General features: G+C 43.2%; 1 protein-coding gene across 1 annotated transcript in view; it reads right to left on the bottom strand.

The window, feature by feature from the left end:
* The window catches only part of LOC122573250, a 62,036-nt gene extending 39,268 nt beyond the window's left edge, over positions 1–22,768 (bottom strand). The window contains exon 1 of the mRNA XM_043739353.1: positions 22,055–22,768. The gene's annotated coding sequence lies outside the window, so the exon portion shown is untranslated. The remainder of the gene's footprint in view (positions 1–22,054) is intronic.

Genomic DNA, 22,768 nt, shown 5'->3' with positions numbered 1-22,768 from the left:
GTTGCTTAGTTGCCGATCCAATATTTCCCTGGGAGTTGAAACGCGTTCGCAGCTGACGTGACTCGGAGACTCGTGTTTTCGGTGGAACAACGAAAGAGCGCAACAACAACAACGCCGGAGGTCGCCGCCGCTGCGTCTGTCACTGAAACGCCAAACGATTCGAAACGCTGGAGTCGATGTCTTCCATCGAACGATCTTCCGGGTAGCTTTCGTACTATGGCGCGTTATTAAATAAAGCCAGCCGGTTTGTAAATCACCGGGTGTCGTCTGACCGCGGAGTTCGAAGAAACGTCGCGTAGGAGTGAACGTTACACGACCAATAAATGGTTATTAATCGTTACGCGTACGCAAACGACCGGTAGATCGACGAGAAAAAATATTAGCAACGGCGATCGTGGGTGAAACGCGACAAAAGTTGTCGGTTTCTGGTTCTGTCGGCTGGTCGCCTTGATGGCCAAGAAAACGAGGAAATATTCATGAAGCGATTGTTGCAACGCGTTATTAAACGAATATAATTGCCGCGTGAATCACGCCACGCCGTCATGGTACGAAGCGCGAGAACCTTGGGCGCGAGAAGCAAATGAAACGAGACTGCAAATCGGAAAATCTTTTTACGGTATAGTCTACCTCGTAAAATTTCATCCGACGCTTTTATCGACCAACGTAATTAACCAGTTAACGAGGCAGAGACGGACGACGATTCCCAACGAACCGCTTTACCCGCGCTAGTTAACGCTAGAACTACCACACCAGTTGAATTAACTGGTTTTACAATTTTATTTGTATTATATTTAAATTCCCACCTCGTGTTACATTTTTCCATTTACAATCTTTACTGCGTATCATTGAATATGATAGCAGTTATCAGGAAAATTGCGGATCGATCGCTAGATCGCTAGATGCCAACACTAAAAATATCACACCAGTCGAATCNGACTGGTTTGACAATTTTATTTTAAAATTTTCACTCCGTATTACATTTTTTCATTTGCAATTTTTCCTGCGCATCATTGAATATGATAGCAGTTATCAGGAAAATTGCGGATCGATCGCTAGATCGCTAGATGCCAACACTAAAAATATCACACCAGTCGAATCGACTGGTTTGACAATTTTATTTTAAAATTTTCACTTCGTGTTACATTTTTTCATTTGCAATTTTTCCTGCGTATCATTGAATATGATAGCAGTTATCAGGAAAATTGCGGATCGATCGTTACATCGCTAGATGCTAACGTTAGAAATATCACACCAGTCGAATCGACTGGTTTGACAATTTTATTTTAAAATTCTCACCTCGTGTTACATTTTTTCATTTGCAATTTTTCTTGCGTATCATTGAATATGATAGCAGTTATCAAGAAAATTCTGGATCGATCGCTACATCGCTAGATGCTAACGCCAAAAGTACCACAGCAGTCGAATTAACTGGTTTTACAATTTTATTTTCAAATTCCTACTTCGTGTTACATTTTTTCCACAATGATGTAATGACTTTCGCAACGATAACTAAAAGAATAATATAACGAATTTTATTTTGTTTTTTATTTATTCAAACTGAAAATAATTTTGCATCAAAGCAACACTTGCATACGCTCGCAACTGTTCTCCAGAGTTTTCCTGAAATGATCTTGATGTTTGTCGGCGGATAAATTTATGCAGCTTTCGCAGTGTTAAAAGCCTTTCAAGACTGTGTTTTGCGATAGCAAATGTTCCATTTTAGCAATTAACAGCAATGGTGGAATAGTAACGGTTCAATTAGCATCTGTATAGGAAAGAGACGATATCTACGAGAAAATTTGGCAAATGGCATTTATGGGAATTTAGAAATATTCAGCCTTCAGAGACTGGTGTTTGAGGTAGCAGCGGGAAATTTATTTTATCAATTAGCGATAATGGTATTAGGTTGTCGGAAAAGTGTCTTTCTTTTACAGACACGTCTTTTACAACGACGCATCTTGTGATCTTTATTTTGATAGAACAAAATGGATCGTACGTAAATAATAATAAGATAAAATAATATAAAACGGAAAATACTTTCTTATAAAACGAAAGAAACTTTTCGGATAATAAACCTAATAAACAGCGACAGAAATAACGAAAGGAAATTTATCAAAGTCGAATAAGTCAACCAGGTATAGAAGTTAAAGATTCTCACGATTTATCTTCCCCAAGTTTGCGAATCTTCGAGAATAAAGTAATCGCGAGCGCGATGAGATTCCTAGAAACGAGAACAGATAATTGCCGCGTATTAAATATGAATATTAAAGATTACGCTTTTCCACGTGTAAACCTGAATTACAAAGACACGTATAAATACGTGTATAAGTCAAACGCGTGTAACTTAATTCGTACATATGTTTTCGCGTCTATGTACACAAACGAGGTTCGCGTATTTGCGTCTGAATTTCTGCAATTACATAAATACGCGGATAGCCGAGTGTCGGAACACGCGTCCCGGCTTAATTCGTCAAACGAGACGAAAGTTTTGCAACAAAGTTACGAGCTGCAGGTATCTACAGTTGCGGTTTTCCACAGAGTTTCTTCTAACAAACGCGTTCGGTTCAAGCATATTCCAAAAGCTGAGGATTTTATCACGAGACTAACGCCGATGTCTCTACAAGTCCGACGAACACCTCCGTAGTCTAAAAGCATGGAACAAAGCTGTTTTTGCCGAAGAATTAATAATTACACGACACGAGGGTAGACATCATAAAGCAACGGGGAGGCAAGAAAAGGAATAAATACGAGTTAACTCGATTCGTTGGCCGGCCATATACGGACAAAACGACCGAACGAATTATCAGTGGCTAACGACGCGGGATCGAGCCTTTAAAAAGGCGACCGGCCGACTACTCTTCCCATTGAGAGGAAGCCAGCCAGACCTCGTTCGTCTGGTTCACTGCTTCTTCTTCGCCTTCATTCATCAAACATCGTATTCCAGCAGCAGCGCATCGTCAACCCGGACATTATTCAGCCGCGTTTTTCGAAGATAATAGCTGCCTCTACAAATAAGATCGTCGAACGAGAAACGTCCGGCAACTCGAGGTGCCTCGTACATTCCTAGAAGAGAACACCGACGCCGAGCGAACCTCGTAAACATTCCTCGTTTCTTTTCAGCTACTTCAAAGCGCGTACCATGGAAAGAAGTTTGCCGTATGCCAGGGAAACGCGGATTCGTCTTTGGGAATTGTGTCTCGTCGTCGCGACAAGTTGCAGGAGTATCGGAGGAAAAGAAAGAAAAATTGTTCACGCTCCGTTTCGATTCGCGACGGCGATATAGTTTAACCTTATCGTTCGAAGGACACGCGGAGGACACGAAACGAAGTTGAAGGAGAGAAGAAAATTATTAGACCGAGGACTTTTATGCAAAAGCGTATTTTTTTGCGAACGATCGCGTCTAAGCAGAGTCTCTTTCGCCTCGTAAATATTTCCATAGCTTTCGTATCTCGGATATCTTGCAGATCTTCGTACATTACGCACGAATGCTATACATTTTTGCACCTGCAAATTTCCTAGCAACGCGTACAATTCGACGGTCCGAAGATCACGAAGATTTAAATGTTCGCTTGCTCGAATACCGAGTCGCTTTTCGAAAAGAGTTGACACTGCAACTACCACACCAGTCAAATCGACTGGTTTTGCAATTTTATTTTCAAATTCCTACTTCGCGTTATATTTTCTTCCGCAATGATGTAATGACTTCCGCAACGACAATTAAAAGAATAATATAATGAATTTTAATTTGTTTTTTATATATTCAAACTGAAAATAATTTTGTATCGAGGCTACTTATACCAATAACAGTCAAAATGACTGGTGCTTTTGAAAGTGTAAAAGGGTCCTGCGATCCGTTTATCGAATTCCAATTAACCAGTTTCCTCGTCTTCTACAATTTGCCACACGTTTTTCAAATTTTTACCGCGCATCATTCGATACGATGATATCAGTTATGAGGAAAATTCCGGATAGATGCTAACGCTAGAAATACCACAGCAGTGAAAATGACTGGCTCTACAATTTTATAAACGCGTCAACCCTCGTTTAGAGATCCTAGATGGATTAATAATCCCAAAAATGTACTACGTAACATGGAATTGCGTCTGTAAGAAAGTAACAAATCGATAAATATAAAAATATTCCATTATTAGGTATTTGTTAAAGACCAGTCGTTTCGACTGGTTTTGGTAGAAATAGCTTCGTGTTAACTATCGGTAGTTTTAGTGTTAATAAACGATATATTAGTGTAGTATCGTAAATTATTATGATTAGCATACTAATGATAAACGGATTAAACAGGTGTTAATTAAACAGAAAAACAATGGTTATTTAACATGAACTAATTGCAACGAACGTATAACAATTAAAACAGCTAGACAATTAATGAACAATTCTCGTCAACGCAACTCTCTCTCTCTCTTAACAACGCTAACAACACTGTTACATACTGCTGTTGATTCGTTTATCGTCCCCTAGCAAGCCCTTGTCTTAGCCTCATTACGCACATGCTCAGCAGTCGTTTGTTTACAATTCGCATCTCAGCAACCGCTTGTTTACAATCCGCACGACATCCCCCTGGCCCCTCGTCCACGATACTACATTAGGTTGTCCGAAAAGTTTCTTTCGTTTTATAAGAAAATAATAGACGCACAATGTTTATTGAATTATGCACAAACGTAGTAATAGAAATAGAACGAAAAGGATACCCGATTCGATGAAATAATATAAAAAGAAATTGTCGTTCGTCTATCATCAGCCTATGAAACGAAAGAAACTTTTCGGACGACCTAATGTATATCGTTTCGCAGCAGAAAGAACCGAAATCGGTGCAAAGATCGAAATGCAAAATTCGGTGTCCGTGCGAAGCGATAGGACGGTGACGCCGCATTTAGCCCGGCGATCGTCGAAAGAGACGAGGAACAGGATTGTCGAAAAGCTCGGCGTAATCGCGGCGAAATAACGGCGGTTCGCGTAAAAACGCTAAGAAGCTGGTGAAAATCGTAAATAAGAAGAGAAGTTGGAACAGGATGGATGGCCGCGCGCAAAAACAAAGGAATTTATACGCGAGATATCGTGGCTTCTTGCCGCTATAATCGTAAATAGAGGTTTATACGTTTGCAGCGATACATAGATGCCCGAGCACGCTGGTAATCTGAGAAAAGCCGGATAACGAAGCGCATGGCGAATAAGATTTTATTGGATCGTTAAAGAGAATGGCGATTCGCGACAATTTGCCCCGTTTAATCCGCACGATCCATAACTTTCTCTTTAAATCGAACGATAGTAACACGCGCCATCCATCGCAAATCTCTCCGACCTGTTCGTGGTGCCGTGATAACGTTCCCAGCTATTTCGCGCGCTCTTTCGTTTATATATCGATAGCACCGTAGTGCAGGCTTTGCTTCTTTCCAAGAACCCGAAAGTCGCAGCTTTACGACGTCGCTTTTCGATTAACGCCGGATGTGAAATGTCCGCCTGACGACGAATATCAAAGTTGCAGAAACGATTTCTCCAAACGCTTTTCCAGCGGATCGAGCCGCGCACTTTTCCAAGAAACCAGAGCTTACGACGCGGTCGGACTTTAAACGTTGAAACGTTTGTATCGCCACGAATCATCGGTCACCGTACATCGTTCAACGTGTTTCCAATAAGACGGTGCGGCACCATCGCACCGACGTTGCACGGCCAATCGTCTGTAATTCCACCCACGTGCCTGCGTCTGTCCTACGGTCCATTCATCAAACCGCACGAGTACTTGAGTTTCGCTCGTAACCGGGGAAAGATAGACGCGGTTGCGTCTTCGCGCGATGTGCAAACGATCCTATATGAATACGTACGTGGCCTCACATAAGCAGCCCTTATCCCATATAAGACGAGCCTCGCAGCAGTCGAGAAGGAAAACTCGAGATAGCAGCTCGATATAAAACGATCCGGCCCAGCGTTTATTTATTCCTGTCGCGGAGTATGCGTTCTACAGAGCGATTCCAACGAAATCGACCAACGGCGATTATCGTTCGTGGTTTATGAGATACGAAAGGAGAAAGAAACGTCGTGAAAAGAACGGGTCGAAAGAGAAACGATTCGTATCGTAATCCGAGCTCGCGTAATCCACGGACCAGCTATCGATCCTGTTTCCATCGTCGCGGATAATACAAGTTTGCGTTTACGCGAGCAAATTGGACGCGAAATGAAATAATATTTTCAAAGTTTCGTCGAGACGTAATCGTCTTTTGTATTCGATGAAGTAGACGGAGATGAATCGCGAAACACTAAGCTTCTGCTTCTTTCGGAATATCGGAAAGACGAGAAAATCGAACGCCTTCTATGAATCACTGTGTATGCGCGCAGTAACGCGCACACATTCATACCTTTATCTTTAGCGTCGCGAGCACGATGATTTTATCCGGCTTGCACGATCGAGCCTTGATTTACGAGTTCCTGCCTCTCGATTGTTACTGGTGAGGAACTTGGCCTGTCACGCGATTATGTATTTCTACGGGAAAGCTGCTGTTAACCGATATCGATCCGTGACAAAGGTCGCACCGTGGTCGATCCGCTGATTCTCGCCGGTGAGTATTAATTTGCATTCTGCGTAACTTGTCTCGATCGCGACGTAAAAACGCAGTCGGATAATTGGAACGCTTTATTGCAAAAGTCCGTGACCCGAATGATAATCGAGCATAGAATAGGTTACTCTGGTTTCTCACGACGATCGTTTTATTTCCAACGCCCCCGGTTTACGCTCAATCGCGCTCGAAGGATGAAGCGTCTAATCTGCATGCATCGACGTTCCGAGCGTCGATCGGCGCGCTAGATCGTTGCACCGAGTAGAAAGCGATAATTTACGCCGATCGACTGTTCAAACGGAGAAGAAAGTTATTTGGTTAACCCATTTGCATCGTGGCCCTACTCAAGGGGCCATTTGAAGGCATCAGCGGCGTTCAACTGACGACACGCGAATTCTTCACGGAGTTTGTCGAAAATTTACTGTTCAAAACGATTGGCAGACAATGTTACCTCGCAAACGTCGCATCTTACGTTCTTTATAACAGAGGGAAAAAGTAAAAATTATTCATTTGAGAAGAAATTATTTTGATTAAAATGGAAATTAGATAATTTTGTTTCTCGTGGAATTCTTTAAAATGGTCGATACATAACGGTACATCGGAAATATGGCATTTAAGGAACGTTTCTCTTCGAGTACCTTTAGTTTACGTTATAAAATTAGAACATTTTTTAAATTTGAATTTATTAAATTTCATTAAGATTGGCGGTACTTACGCATAGTGGCAGTTGAAAAGATTTTCACGAGGAAAGTAAGGCTTGTTTGGAAAATAATAAACTGATATAGGCGAGATGCTGACAAACGAGTCAAACGTGATCTCTCGCGTTTGAAAAATACTTTGCGACTGAAATAAAAAGCAGTCGCAGCGCGCTTCAATGCAAATGAATTAAGAATCGCGTGTATCGCGTTTGCCTAGCCGGTGAAATACGATTCAACGTTTTCAACTCGCAACGAGGCAAAGCGAAACAACGTGTACGTCCGCTGCGCGCTTTTCGCTCGTGCCACGAGTTTTCGAAACTCGCAGCGAAAGAACGTGCGCCGAGTACGCTCCGATCGAGTCTGACCTCACGTTGCGATCTCCAGGCAACTGGGCGAACGACTTCAATTTCAAAAAGATAGAGGCGCGCTGAACGATCCAGGCCGTAGACCGCAGGAACGTGTCATTTACGAACGCGATCGCTGCAGCTTGCACGCGTTAGCGCCAATAACGATCGGGTATCGAGCAAACGATAGATAATCGGCGAGATGGAGTATCGAAAAATCGGAAAAGAAAGGTAAAAGGTAGAATGATTGATTTCCGCGTTGGTATCTCGGCCGTGATCGAGATCCAAAGCGCAAGGTAAATCTCGAGTGGACGCGAGGAAGCTGATGCAACGCGCTGCTGAAACGCATTGTGTGCTGGAGGAACGCGCGCGCGTAACATCGACGCTCGGCCCCGCGATAGAAACAAAAGTAGAAGGCGGAGGCAAGCGGGGCGGCGCGGCGTGTGTACGAGGAAAGCCGACCGACCACATGAATGAAACTTCCATTCATGCGTGCCTCTAACCCCTTCCTACAACCCCCTCGCACCGTCTATGGGATCTTGTCGGCTACCAACGACACGACTATGCGACATACGCACGAACCTACATACACAGAAACATGTTGGAAGCGCACACGCGCGCAAAACGAAGCGCCGCGGCACACGTGATCGCCATTGTTGATCGCGAGGAAGAACCGGCAGCGCCAGCCAGCCGCGTTATTCCCTGCTTTTTTGCGACAACCGGCACACTGATAGCATACCCGTTCCCGTCTAAGTGGTACCCTCCGGAGTCTCTATACCGGCACCAAGCTCATTCATTCGTTCGGTCACGTAACCGAGATTAGGTGTGTTTAGCGCCGATGTTTTCAACGGCCAGCGTCCACCCTTCGACCACTAACGAACGGTACGCTTTCCACCATCTTCACTCCGCCGTGAATTACGGGTCAGTGCAGGTGTTTTTTGCCAAGTTCGCGTGGACCATGTGTCTCGTTTTGGGTTTGCCAAACATGGTTGCGGAGTATGCTGTTGAGACAGGTTTGTTTGGTGCCTTCATTCACTTGTTTACGACGAGGGCAAAGTAAAAAGTTCCAAGAACATGCTCTTTTCCCCTCGATCTATGGTACATCGAAGATAACGTCCAAGAGCCGATTCGTCACACGAAAAGTGTCCTAAACCCGATGGCGTCGCTTGATTTATTCCGAGCTGCGCGATTCCTTCCACCGGAGAATCCGTCGTACGAGAAGAAACGCCAGCATCTAGGGAAACTCGGTAAGAGATCGTTCGAATCCGCTTCAGTCACGTTCCTCCGTTTGCTTGTCCGTTTTCGCTAAAATGTCACGCTGCTCTGTCTATCTCTGCTGGTAACGCACTTTGCGCTTTCGTATTCGCTCGAGGGACATCGGGTGGACCGCAAAAGCGTCAGAATAGCAAAGAAACAGCGCTTACATCCGGTAAACGAGGATGCAAATATATGAGAAATATACGAGGAATATAACAAATTTCTGCGGCGAATGCAGTCACTTTGGAACGTACGAGGTAACTTAACGAGTAGCGACCAACATCGACCAGTTCCTGAGAAGTCGAGGCAGAAGAGCGTACGACTGTTGTCTCATTGATCGGCGACGAGGAAGAAGATTCTTGTCCCATTCATCGTAGTCCCGTCACGCTTGACGGGGACCTAGGTTAGCTGGATTTTAAGCACGCAAGAGGTAAGAACGGAAGAAAACACCGGCTAGAAGGGACTGGCTGAGCCCCGATGGCAGACGAAGAACGCGTTTCTTCTTCCTCGTCGAAAGAGTAACAAGAATGTCATAAGCGGCGGACGAAGAAGACCCGGTCGATCTGTCTCTTTCTGTTCTGCGTAACGAGCGCCAACCACAATTACAGTACTAATGGAAGTCTGCCCTTTATATGGTAAAATAAAATTACCGCTAATAACGTCGAATTAAAATATCATCGAACAACCGACCCGTGGTATTAACCTTCTTTCTTTCTTTTCTCTTTTTTTCTTTCGTCCTTTCTTTTACTTTTCATCGACGCGCAGAAACGCGACGCGATATTACGTTACGATCGATTTTCTTGCGGCGCTAACCGAATCGCATTTTGAAAGAAAACAGGGGAGGTTGTTTGATTTTTAACACTGAAACTACCACACCGGTCAAATTGACTGGTTTTGTAATTTTATTTTAAAATTCCTACTTCATGTTATATTTTTTTCCACGATAATTAAATGAATTTTATCTTGTTTTTTATGTAATCAAACACTGAAAATAATTTTGCATCAAGGCTACTTATACCAACAGCAGTCAAAATGACTGGTACTTTTGAAAGCGTAAAAGGATCCTGCGATCCGTTTATCGAACTCCAATTAACCAGTTTCCTCGTCTTCTACAACTTGCCACGCGTTTTTCAAATTTTTACCGCGCATTTTTTCGATACGACGATATCAGTTATGAGGAAAATTCCGGATAGATGCTAACGCTAGAAATACCACAGCAGTGAAAATGACTGGCTCTACAATTTTATAAATCTGTCAATCCTCGTTCAGGGATCCTAGATGGATTAATAATACCAAAAATGTACTACGTAACACGGAATTGCGTCTGTAAGAAAGTAACAAATCGATATTATTACGTACTTTTTAAAGACCAGTCATTTTCACTGGTCTTGGTAGAAATAGCTTCGTGTTAACTATCGGTAGTTCTAGTGCTAAAAATTACATTTCCTCGGTTATACGTCGTAAAACCTGCGTTGTTTGTCGCTTTCATCTTATCCAGGTACCGTCGACATTGTACATCCTTTTGCTACGAGGCTTCTCCAACGTCTACCGTCTTTTCTTTACGCGTAACTTTCCATTTTGTCGTTGAGCAACCTAAATACAAGAAAACGAGCGATTCATTTTCACTGTCTCTCCTACGTATTCCGCGTATCGCACCTGCAAACGGAGTAAAATAAATCTTTGCGCGTTCAAATCGATTAGCTACCGACGTTTCGTTCAACCTAATCCATCGGTTGCTCTATTCGTTACTCGCTCAGATTGTTCCTTTTCGCGCTTCCATCAAGACTATTACACCTCGAATCAATTGCAATTCGATTTAATTCGAATCAATTACAAAAGCAATATCACAACCATCGAAAGAGTTTTCAGGTTCGTTTTCTCGCGCCTGTTTTCGTTTAATCGTACCGCTATCCCCGGCGTAACTGCACCGATCATTTGCAATTTCACACTCGTGAATATTATTACGCTCGTCTCGCGCTCGCCTGTAGCACGAACCGACGTTTTCCTCCACCGAGAATAACCGTTTGTAATCGAAAACTATAAAGCAATGTGGGAATTACAGCGATGCGAATAGTCGCGCATAATGCAATCGGCGCGTAAAACATAAACATCGCAAACGAAATATCCGGATTCGCGGGTAGACGCGTAGCGGCACATCAGAGTTACAGGACAATTCGAATCATGTTGTTGTTTTGCCTGGGAGTATCAACGTCGTTAGAATATACATAATGCAATAATAAATAAATTCCGGGCGAAACAGTGTCGCCGCTACGTGCAACAAAGTGGAACTTCAATTTTCCGATACTCCTCCGATCTGTATAAATAAACATAAAGTTTCACATAAACATAAACATAAAGATTTTAATTTCAAGGGGGTGTCGTGAATTAGAATGTTCTAAAACAGCGTTTTCTTTGTGATTTTTTTTTTTTTTTTTTAGAGGGGAAAGAAAGAAATGAAGTTATTGAATTTTGAGGTACGGTTTTGTATATATTTAGGGAATATAAAAAAATTTTTTTTAAAGTAAAAAGAAAAATCATAAGAGATTTTTAAGCCTATTTCATGGGAGTCTTGCGCTGCAGGGCGGGAAAGATCCACCTTGTAATTCTTGACTGAAAGAAAAAACCAAAAAAAGGTTAAATTATTATATATTTTTCTTCTGGGTGAACTAAACAACGGCAGAGAAAAGTTTATTTAAATAATTGCTATAGCACCTTAAAGATTATTTTTTTTTAAACACATTTTTCTTTTAAACCCGCCAAAATTTTTAGTTTCACATTTTTTCTGCCGTTGTTTAGTTCACCCGGAAGAAAAATATATAATAATTTAATCCTTTTTCGGCTTTTTCTTTCACTCAAGAATTACGAGGTGGATCTTTCACGCTGATTGAAAACTGCAGTCCATGAAATAGGCTCAAATATCTGTAATAATTTTTTTTTTTACTTTAAAACAAATATTTCTGTATTCGTTAAATATATACAAGACCGTACCTCAAAATTCAATAACTTTATTTCTTTCTTTCCCCTCTAAAGAAAAATCACGAAAGAAAACGCTGTTTTAGAACATTCTAATTCACGACACCCCCTTAATAGATCAATACACAGTCTCAGCGAACCAATTAGTACAGAGTCTTAGCGAACATTCTCCGTATCTATTATTTTAAAATATATTTGACTGTTTTCAATATCAAGATATCTCGTCGTTTAAACAACAACTCAACCAACCATCCTCTACAGATGGTAGGACGTTAGAAGCGAGCGTGTACACAGGTAAACGCTGGAAAATTTCTTTCGCCGAGGGTACGACAAAGATCGTACAAGAACGGTCCGCTTAAATAAAGATCGTAAATAAAGAAGTTAACTCGTAATAACGCGCGATCATTGTGCAACGCGTAATTTATCAGGGCCAATTACATCGTGGCGTTCCATCCCCACGGACACCTTCCAGGCGATCGAGTTTCGAAAGCGATCAATTCGACGTAAAGGCCGCGACACCGTACGCGATTTATCGATTCGGATCGCGAGACGTTCGTTGGACCAGGTTCGGCACCAAACCCGACGCTGATCCGGCCTTCTTCGTTAACTCATATTTATACCGGTGATATTTAATTGATCGCGAGGATCTCTCAATGCCATTGTGGTCGCCTTTGAATGGAACATTGCGATCCAGATAAGCCCACGCGGCCAACTCGCCGTATCCCCGCGTCTACCAAATGCTGGCCGTGTGCGAGTAACGACGATGAAAATGGCTGACCGGCAAGCAACTAGTAGAGTTATTAATCACAAACCGGACGGTGATTATTTCTCTTGGAATAAATACAAGAACGTTAAGAAGGTACTGTTGCAGCGCGGCTAAGTACGACGGCGGATAACGTGGCTGAGAAACGCGTGTCCGCGATACCACGCTATACGCACAGCGAGTTTTATCGCGCGTATCTGCCAACGAATTAACGATCGAACCAGCGATTTGCCGATTTTCGATCGGCGGTGAACTCGGTGGATCGCGAGGCTGATAACGCTTCCACGACCAAAGCATAGCGATTATAAATCTTCTACGACTCGTATAAAATCTGCCGTATAATTTAAAGCGTTTACCTTGTTCGTCGAACGTGACAGATATTAATCGATCTAAATTTTTTCCACGATTTCCACGCGTGAATCTAGAAAGTTGTCGCGGTTTCTCTGCGAATATTCTAATTGTTTAAATTCTCGCCGAAGATTGTCATGGAAAAATGGGACAAAGTTCGGTACAGCCAAATTGGAAATATCAATCGACTGATCGTTCGACGTATTGTAAATTGAAAAGAACGCTATGTGAAAATATTCTCTTGGATACCGTTTCCGCCATCGTTGGCACGAAGAAACGACGAATCAACCGAACGGATACGCCTGGAAATCCGTAGATCTGTAGCCGTGAATGTGACGTTTAAATAATCGTTTCGCACGTCCCAAGTGCCGATCGGACCCTATAATCATCGAGGCTTCGCTTGAAACAATCTGCAGTTGCTCAGGTGCGTACGTATAGCAGAGACCCGGAGGATGCGATCAATCCTCGTTTATACTTTATACGCGCGCTTCACCAGCTGGAATCCAGCATCGTTTTAAGAAAGCTATCATAAATTATTGCGTGCTCGGACGTGTCCCATATGGCATCGTAAGTTTCCAGGCATCGTCGAGAGCATCGGAACGGTGCCGCGGCGATTCTCCACGATTCCGAGTCATCGCGAACCTGCAATAATAACCGTTTACCCACGCACCGGAATTAGAATATATCCGGCTGATAATTTATGGCGAAATTATGCGCGTTATTATGTATGTCAAGAAGACAAGGGAACGAGCACGTACACGCTCATTTATCGTCGATCGAGCGCACACGTACATCGTTTTTCCTCTCGATGACACACGACCACCGATAAAAAATAACTCGAGAGATCGCAGTCGCGTCTCAGACGACCACGACGGCCATGCAAAATGAAAAAAAAAAAGGAAAAACCAGAAGGAAGATCGTGTTCGATGCACGCGCGAGACGGAATCTTCTGCGAGAATTCTATCAGAAATATCATTTTCCGTAAAGATAAAACAATCAGCAGTTCAATGAAATTAAAAGCGATGTAAATATAATGAAAAAAAAATATAGCTTTCGCGGGATGCCGTCTCTTTTCTTTTTTCTTTCGCAGCTTCCTTTTTTTCGGTAACTGTCTCGGTCATCCGATCCGCGTTCGTCCTTCGTTCTCGTACCTTCTTTTCCTCTCTCAACGCATCCTCGCGCGCCTTCGCACGTAGCTCGCTCGATATTTCCTCCGGCATACATAAGACGTATCTTCGATCTTCGAAGACACATCGATAAAATCGTCATCGCAGCCGAAAGGTTTCGTACGATCCGCTAACGTCGTCATCCTTCGCTGTCCTCTATTCGCGTTACTTTATACCCGTCGTCTTGTTCGACCATCGATAACTTTACATCTTAAACGTTTCAAGATAAACACAGGAAAAATAACCTCTGTCGCACGTTTGCATCGCGTTTGCCTTCAGTCTCTGTCGCGAGAAAGACGCGACAGCGGAGCCACTCGTATCGGTTTTTAGGATATGCCGTTAATACGGCTCGCATTTCGTCTCTTTGTCTCGTCGTACGTTAATACTTTATCGACCGATAGCCGATCAATCGGTTTTTATTACCGACGCTTACCGATCGATAGCCGATTAATCGGCTTTTCATCGCCGATGCTTACCGATCGATAGCCTATTAATCGGCTTTTTGTCGCCGACAATCTTCCTCATTATTCGAGCAGTAATTTGTTATTTAGTACTAAGATGCCTTGCTCAGTTGCGTCAGTTGCGTTGCTTCGTAAGCTGCCACGGTTTTACACCAATTTGAAAAACGCATCGTTCGCGATGAACGAAAAGAAAGGTATCGGAGAGTGTAAAGCGAAACAGAGCCGGCGCCAGGGAGAAGCTGCGCCTGAGATGCCGGTAAAGCGTTAAATTACTTTCGAGTTGTCTTAGTTTGTAACAGGCCACGTGACTGATAGAAAATACGACGCGTTCTATCGCTCGTTAACCAAGGACAAAGTGATAGTAGGAAATACCAGGACGATTGAGTTTCGGATCTTTTAGTTGTCTCGTGGAAGCACAAAAGACGAGAGGATGAAAGAAGAGACGAGGTGGAATTAGGCGCACGAAAGCGGATCTCCTTACGGAATATCGGGCCATTCTTCGCGTGAGATCGGTCGTAGGGAAACCGAAAACGTGGCATCGCAGACGTATCGGGAACGTGGAGACGGTTAAACCGCGCGTTATTATTATTTCCTCAAGTTTTACCAGAATCGAGGGCATAATGACCGGTTGTAAAATTTAACAAGCACCTTATAAAGCACACTCGTCGGCCGGTGTTCCTCGCTGTACGTAAAATTACAATCGTATCGTGTATCGTGTTTCGAGATTCTGCTGTCCAACGTGCACATCGGACACCGCCGAACTTGTACCATTCGAGCCGTTGAAGAGGAACCGAAAAAGGAAGATCGTTTAAGAAGCGAAAAGGAGGAGAAAATATCGAAGGGAAATTCTTAACGGCGTGGCGATTTCGTCGTCGCCGCGGACATCCCGGTTATCCGCGACAAAGCGTCGCGCGTTCACGGCCGTCCACCATCTGCCTCGGTTTCATCGATCGCGATAAACTGTCGAAAAGAATGACAAGGCTGGCCAGAACAGTTGGCGAAAAGATGGCGAATAAGCAAGGTTGCCGCGATGAGCGCCATCGTTTCTTTTCCTTCGAAATGACTTCATCCACGGACCATTCCAAGGATTTCGTTCGTGCAAGGAAACAAAAAGCAGGTAGCAGTCGCGTCATGGAATGCGCGGGAAGGTCGAAATAATAGCCGGTACCGCGCGGCAGTCTGAGTAAAGCGGAGCTGATTACGAGGATAGCTCGATGAACTCGCGACCGCGCGATCCTCCGCCAACGATCCGACGATGAGAGATCCGCGCTGCCGCTGACTAATAACGCGATTCTGTATCGCGTTAAATTCCAGCCGGTTATTTCTGCCGGTTTACGGGCCTCCTTCCGGGGATATCGCGATAGCTCGGCGATTAATTGCGCCTCGTTCCACGCCGCTCTCCGGCTCCAAGTAAATAAACCCGATCTTGACCTTTCGACGAGCCTGGAATTTCTTTGTGACTCTCCGCGAAGCCCCGCTAAATAAACCAAAGCGAAACAAACGGACGCACATTCCTTCTTTTTAAATATACCTCCAGATGGATCGGACCTTGCTTGGGTGTTCTCCTCGGGGTTAGCTTCGCAAATTATACAGCTTGTATCAGGAATCGCGCTCCAGGCTCTTGACAAGAGTTACGCCAGCTATTCGCCGGTCAAACTGATCCACTCTGTTTCCTCTCTAAGTACCATATGCTACGACGTGTATATTTGTTAGCGTCGCCAACGATAACCAGGCCAGAAATTCTTTCGGCGACGCTAACAACTTGTATCGAGCTACGGAAGATATATGTGGGTTTGCAGCTAAGTGTCTGCGTATTTTAAATAAGAAGGAACATTCCAAATTTTTGCTTAAAAATATAACTTTATTCAATTAGGCCATCTTTCAAACTCTTATTGTTATAATTCCATGTCCGTGAAACTTCTGATTTTTGCCAGCAAAAAGCTGAATGAACTGTGATTTTACGTCGTCAGCGTCATTAAAAATTTTACCATTTAAGGACTTCTGCATGGAACGAAATAAATGGTAATCTGAATGTAATCCGAATGGTGGATCTGACAAAATATCCCAACTTAATTGCAATAATTTTTGGCGAGTACCCAGAGATGTGTAGGGCTTTGCATTGTCATACTGGAAAACAACATCCTTCCGATTTCCCAATTCTCGCCGCTTTTCTTCAACTGCATCGCTCAGTTTGGCGAGTTGTTGAACCCACGCCTTTGAATTAATCGTTCGGTTTCTTGGTAAAAAGTTCAAAGTACAGAATTTCTTTCTAATCCCACCAAACTGAAAGCATAATCCTTTTTCGGTGAACCTCAGCTTTTGGTGTCGCCTGAGCTGGTTCATCTCGCATCGCCCACGATCTTTTCCGATTAACTTTGTTATAAACTATCCAATTTTCGTCGCCAGTAATCATTCGTTCCAGAAACGGATCAATTTCAAAAGAAGCGAATCGCAGATGCTAATACGTCGCGTCAAATGAATTTCCTCAAGCTGATGACCCATAAATCGAGTCTCTTCACATAGCCAAGCTGTTTTAATTTTTTTCCAATGCATCGAGCTCCTCTGCAATCTCACGCGTTGTCCTATGACGATCTGAATCGATGGCCTTGATATGGGCCTCGTCAACTTCAAGCGCACGGCCAGGTCGTTGAGCATTTTTCAATGAAAAATCAGCGGAGCGAAATTTGGCAAAGCAATCTTCACACTGCCTTTCTTTCAAGGCTTCATCCCCATATAACTTCTTGCGTGCTTGCGATGCGTTCTTGCCTTCTTGCAATTAATATTAGGTTGTTATTGTTGAAAAGCGATAGCAAATGTTCCATTGTATCAATTAACAGCAATGGTGGAATAGTAACGGTTCAATTAGCATCGGTATAGGAAAGAACGTTTTTTGGAAAATTTCACGTTTCTGCGAATTTCACGAACGATATCTACGAGAAAATTTGGCAAATGGCATTTATGGGAATTTAGAAATATTCAGCCTTCCGAGACTGATGTTCGAGGTAGCAGCGGGAAATTTATTTTATCAATTGGCGATAATGGTATTAGATCGTCGGAAAAGTGTCTTCTTTTACGGACACGTCTTTTACAACGGCGCGTCTTTATACAAACACGAAACCTAATCTATCGAACGTTGCGATTTTTATGTTGATAGTACGAAATGGACCAAAATAATATAAAACGAAAAATGTTGTGCATCCGTTATTTCCTTATAAAACGAAGGAAACTTTTCGAACGACCTAATACGATAAAATATGTCTGAAATGCGCGTCCTGTTCTTCCACTTTTAAATTCGGATAAAAACGAAACTAAATGTTGGAATACAACGATATTACACATACAGACACCTACACAGGCATTTGAACAGGATACTTACACAGGTCATACTCACTACTGTATAGAGAGTGGGGTTGAAAATCTTTAACACGTTGACTGCCATGACACCCGTATTCGGGTGTCAGCAAAGTTTCTGGTCAGGTAACCCATATTCGGGTGTCGCTTATTTCACTACTTGCGAAGGATCGTCGCAGGTGTTTGAAAAGATATTCCATAATAATAAAACTGTTGAATTGTTATAAAAGTAATACGATAATGGTTTGTTATAAAAGTAATACGAAAATGGTTTATTAAAAAAATTATTTAGCATGTACAACTTTAAAGCATTCTATACATAGCTGAGGTTGGTCGGGACAATTTGGTCAATAAGTTGTTGTTTTCTTCAAATTCTTTTATGCCTTTGTTCGGTCCATTCGACGTCTTTTATTTGCATGCGCGTCTAATGCTTCTTCCGGAATCATAAGCCTCGTAAAAGCTTTCTTTTTCACTGCTATCTGACTCGCTAAGAAATAAGTTTTCAATTTTTCTTTTCGACATTGTAACGAATTAGGGCAGAGATTTTAAGTTATACCGTTCGTTGCTCGGCCAAGATTCGAACTGATTTCGTAGAAAGTGGAGAAATGAGAAACAAATGCGAAGCAATGGAAACGAAAGAAACGAGAGGTAAGACCACCAGATGAGCGACTCGCATCGTGAAAATATCGATGGGAGCACCGAGCAGAGAACGCTTGGTACTGCAGCACGCGTGGCCTGACGGAGATTTTTTTGAAAACAGGCCTGGCAGTCAACGTGTTAAGGGACCATGGGTCATTACCTACAGTCAGCCTGAAAGTAACTGGCCACCTGTCAACAATCCATATCGCTCACTTATATTTTAAATACATTTGGTTCTGTAATTCTGTTTAATAAACGTCACCTGATATTATTTCAATATAAACATCGTGTCTTCCACAGATTATTTATCTTAACTTTACGACTCGATTCTAACGCTAAATAACTGATCGATATGAGGTGATCGTTGGCGAAGGTGCCCGCAGGGAACGCTCCTGATGTTTAACAATAAAGTTTATTAACAGCGGTCGAGTGCCGCCACACATACAATTTTTTTACGAAATTGTAGTATCGTGGACGAGGGGCCTGGCGGGCAGAGTGTCGTGCTGATTGTAAACAAGCGGTTGCTAAGCATGTGCGTAGTGGGGCTAAGACGAGAGATACGAGGCTAAGACAAAATACAAGGGGTTGCTAAAGGACAGAAACGAATTAACATTCAGTGTGAGTTGAGAAGTCAGAGAGCGCGGATTGCGTTGCCGAGATAGTGTTGTTAGCGTTGTTTAGAGAAAGTTGAATTTGCGTTGACGAGAATTGTTCATTGATTGTCTAGTCGTTTCAATTATTATACGTTTGTTGCAATTAGTTCATCTTTAATAACCATTGTTTTCTGTTTAATTAACATCTGTGTAATCCATTTATCATTGATAAACCGATCATAATAGTTTACGATACTACGAAACTAAAGCTGCGAGTCCAAACAATAAGAAAATAGAATAAGAAGATATAGACCGGGTGCTTTAAACACGTTGACAAAACAAAAGAACGTGATAGGACCGCCGATTGACAAAATCCGCTATCATTTAGTTGGCAAGCGAAAGAGTGCCGAACGTTTGCTACGGCGTATCGCGAATTGAACCGTCGAACGAAAAGCTTGGAAATTCCATATCTCGTGAAACTCGATTTCCCTAAAATCTACGGAAGCTTTTACCTCTTTAATTTCCGTAACGTAATTTATTTAAAACGTGCCTCGGCTATGCGATAAATCAAGTACCGCTGCTTGCTATGTGCATTAATTAATCGGCCGACCGAACATAGTAAAACGATCCTCCGATATAAACATCAAACCACGAGCGTAATCGCGTTCACGTTCTACGTAAAAGTGATGTTTTAGAAAGTCAAGGAACGTGCGGCTGATAAAACTGGACGTCGGAAATGCGGACGTCGGGTCGGTAGTTTGTAGGAAATCGGAGCATCGAAAATTCATTCGCTACAGATAGTAACTTACGAGGATCGAGATACCGTTATAGAAAAGATCGTTATCCTGCCGTTAAATCCAGAGATCTCTTTGTCCGCGATCGCCACGAACGACGATTCCACTTTTATTCCTCGTAAACGATAGCTTTTAAGGAACCGTAAAATATGGATCTCGCGTTATCGATGAAATTCAGAGGAGGCCAAAGAGGAAGACGATAATTTGGTTAAAAGTGGAACATCGGTAGCGTTCCTTTCAACGAGGTAACAAAGATCGAGATAAGAACGCGAACAGATCGTTATCTTCGTATTAAATCCAGAGATCTGGTCCGCCGGGGTCGCAAGGAACAACGACACAATTTTAGTCGCGTGTAAGAGCCAACTTTTACGAAGTCGAGGAATATATGTCTCGCGTTTGCGAATGAAATCGACGCAAAGAAGTGGATAATTTGCACGAAATCGGAACTCGCAAGATATTCCCTGGCAGCGAGTTTGCGAGGATCAAGATAACACCGTGGAAAGATCATTATCGTGCCGCTCAATCCGGAGAGCTCATCTGCAGCGGTTGCAGCAACTAGCCGAGCGCGACTTTGCTTCGCGTTTTGCTCCTTCGATATATCTGCCTTATTATTGCAAAGCGACGTTGCGAAGATACGGCGATAATTTTCCAATTAATCGCCAACTGCTCCCTCCGAAATACCAAGAGTTTCCGCCACAAGAACAAGAAGTCGCCTCAATCTTGACTGTCCCGTGGAAAATTTTATACAAATTAGAAGGAATATTTGTAGGAGAAATACGTTTGGTAAGTCCGTTGAACATCCTTCGCGTTTCGCTTCCAACGTTTCGCAATTTTAAAGATCTCGGCTGTACGATGCGTCTTCTTCTTTCGTACAGCCAAATATCCACGTGGCAACGTGCATCTCAGTGGTTCGCTAAGAAAAATGTCCAACGTTGCTTGTATACGGACTAGTTGTAAAAAGAAAATTTCGTTGCAAAAAGCACGACCGCTTTGTGTTCCAAAAACTAATAAATGAAAAAACAAAATGCGGTCGTTACGCGCGATGAATCGCAATTTCCCGAACGACGGCTTGTTTTTGCGGTGACGCGCGAATTGCTACATTTGCACGGCTCGCTAATGGCCTTTTCCAGAGGCGGTAACATACGCCGGTCATTATTGTCATTCCGTTCACGATTATGAAAATATCCGATCCTTAGGCACTCATTGTGCCTATCGCGCTTGATGACATAATAGCACTCTCGCTGTCCCGATCGAATGCTCGCTACCAATAATAAGGAATGTCTTTATTCGTTGCAAACGTGCAGTAACATTGCCTTTCGATAATCGATCTTTACCAGATTCGACGAAATTTAACGATCGGAATACTCGAAACCGGTTGCTAGAGTAAACGACCGGCAATTTGTTTGAAATTTGACTAATCTAGTAGTTGCGATACGCCGAGTTGTACGTATATCAGGTAGTTAAACTTCGTTTCGACATATCCGAGTTACTTTGAGTTATAAATCGAACAGAGTTGTTCGTCTTGTGTGGTCTAGAAAATTCGTATAATTATCCTTGAAAATATATCGTCTCCTTTATCCCAAAGCTACGAACATATTTACATTCTTATGTTTTCCGGTAATGTTGTAAGCTGACAATGGACGTTTCCTATTCTTCTTCCTACCGTGCAAATTAAAACGACGATCGCACTAACGAGAAACTTGATTCATCGTCTCCACGATCGTCCGATTATTTTACGTACGATCGGCAATTTGTACGATCCGTGAAATCGTACATTCGCGGTATTACCTAATCACCATTATGTATTAGAAATCTGTATATTCAACGTATATACATATATTGCGTGCAAATTTAATTTGGTAGAAATGCGTAAACGTAGATAGATCGTTGGTTACGAAAGTACGAGAATACAAGCAAATTACAAAATGTCGAATTCCACTCCGATCGCGCAGGGTTGATAAACTTCGGAATTTGTCCAGTATGCATACATGGCGGAAGTTAACACCGGCAGCAATTTGAACGCGGTCGAGAAAAATGCGATGATGTCAGCGTATTAACACACCTGGAGAAGGATGCGCAATGATATCAAGAAACGACTCACCATCGGATAGGAATCCATAACGGGCCTGGTTCTGGGAGCGCTTTTCTCACTTTGTCAATCCGTCGACCCTTTGCCGTTTCTCCTCTAAAACAGAACTTTAGAACTCGTGGTCCTCGCGTAGCTAATCGGCGCGTATTTCGTATAACAGCGGAAACTTCAAGTCGTAGACAGCCACGCGGCACGTGCATGCACTAACGTAAAGGTTAGTTCGACAATCGGCACATATATCACACTTTCGGCGTTCCAAGCGTTTGTCTTCCTTCGTCGCACGTCATTTAACCCCCGATGACGTATAGCACGATTACGCGGACGCAGCAAGAGGTTCGCGTGGAAACGTTGCACAAAGTTCGAAGCGTGACGAGGCACGGTGGGAATCTGTCACGAACGACGTTCGAAACCGCGTGTCGGTCGATGGATAACGACGTGCGCGCGCGTCGACGATCGTATTCAAGTGTCACGCGGGCAACGAGTTCATCGAGTCACTCAGTCGGACTCGGGGAAAATGTTTGCGGGCTTACCGGTGACGTCGGAAACGTCAGCCGAGAGCGCGGTGAGACGACGCCGGTGTCGGTGACGGGTCGCGGTAGCGCGCGTATTTTCGAAAACCCGAACACGCCACCGCGCCGTCGCGATTCGCGATAACGGAGAAACGAGAGAGGACGAACCTCGAACGACGCACTAGGGAGACAAGCGAGACAGCCAGCCCGTGCGCGC

Source organism: Bombus pyrosoma, linkage group LG11 (assembly GCF_014825855.1).
Source record: "Bombus pyrosoma isolate SC7728 linkage group LG11, ASM1482585v1, whole genome shotgun sequence".
NCBI classification, from domain to species: domain Eukaryota; kingdom Metazoa; phylum Arthropoda; class Insecta; order Hymenoptera; family Apidae; genus Bombus; species Bombus pyrosoma.
Note: the sequence above shows the minus strand (reverse complement) of the source record. Positions and strands in the feature narration are given on the sequence as shown.